The sequence below is a fragment of the Triticum aestivum genome, chromosome 3B, assembly GCF_018294505.1.
Source record: "Triticum aestivum cultivar Chinese Spring chromosome 3B, IWGSC CS RefSeq v2.1, whole genome shotgun sequence".
In the NCBI taxonomy this organism is placed as follows: Eukaryota; Viridiplantae; Streptophyta; class Magnoliopsida; order Poales; family Poaceae; genus Triticum; species Triticum aestivum.
Window position 1 is genome coordinate 848,061,830 of NC_057801.1, and position 1,189 is coordinate 848,063,018.

The window sequence follows — 1,189 nt, forward strand, 5'->3', positions numbered from 1 at the left end:
CGAAAGAGGCACGCCCGTGCCTCTCGCGAAAGCACAACTGTGCCTCTGGCGGAAGCAAAACCGTGCCTCTCGCGAAAGAAGAAAAAAAAACAGAAAACACGTTTCTTTTTCCTTTCCGAAAGAGGCACGCCTGTGCCTCTCGCGAAAGCACAACCGTGCCTCTAGCGGAAGCAAAACCGTGCCTCTCGCGAAAGAAGAAAAAAACAGAAAACACATTTTTCCCCTTTCCGAAAAAGGCACGCCCGTGCCTTTCGCGAAAGCACAACCGTGCTTCTGGCGGAATCAAAATCGTGCCTCTGGCGAAAAAAATGCATTTTTTTGCGCAATTTTTTTTTTCAAATTTTTTTGGGTCGAAAAGCTAGGGAAGACCGGTAGAAAACCAAAACGAAAAAAACCTTTTAAAAAGCCAAAAACGCGTGCGTAAAAATAAAAAACAAAATTCGGAGGGAGCGCCCAGAGCGTGACACGTGGCGAATGGCTGTGAGCGCGCCAAATGGCGCTGATCGTTGCGAGGCTCCCGAAGGAGCGCTCGTTAATTAGTTGCTCCCCCTCCCGCACGCTAAAAATACGATTGCTAACCAGCCGAGCTAGACATCTCTACTCGAAATCATTAATTAAGGAGTACTCCTTGCGGAGATCACTCCAACTTCCCCAGGTTGCGACAAGTGGCGTGCTACATGTGCGCCACTTGTCGCAACATGGGAGTTTTCCCTTTTTTCGTAGATCCGTTTATTCAAAATGTTTTATCTCTTAAACCGTGCGTCCAAATCTTGAACCGCTTTTGCCATTGGATTCCTCGCGTCGAGTTCTTCAAAACTAGATCCCATTTTGACAGGTTTTGACGAACTTTTTTTTCATGAAAAAACCGGACGAAAAACACCAACGAAAAAACCGAACCGGAAACACGGGTTTTATTCCCTTTTGGAAAGAGGCACGCCCATGCCTCTGACGAAAGCACAATCGTGCCTCTGGCGGAAGCAAAACCGTGCCTCTCGCAAAAGAAAAAAACAGAAAACATGTTTTTTTTCCTTTTCCGAAAGAGGCACGCCCGTGCCTCACGCGAAAGCACAACCGTGCCTCTGGCGGAAGCAAAACGTGCCTCTCGTGAAAAAAAAACAGAAAACACGTTTTTTTCCCTTTCCGAAAGAGGCACGCCCGTGCCTCTCGCGAAAGCACAACCGTGCCTCTG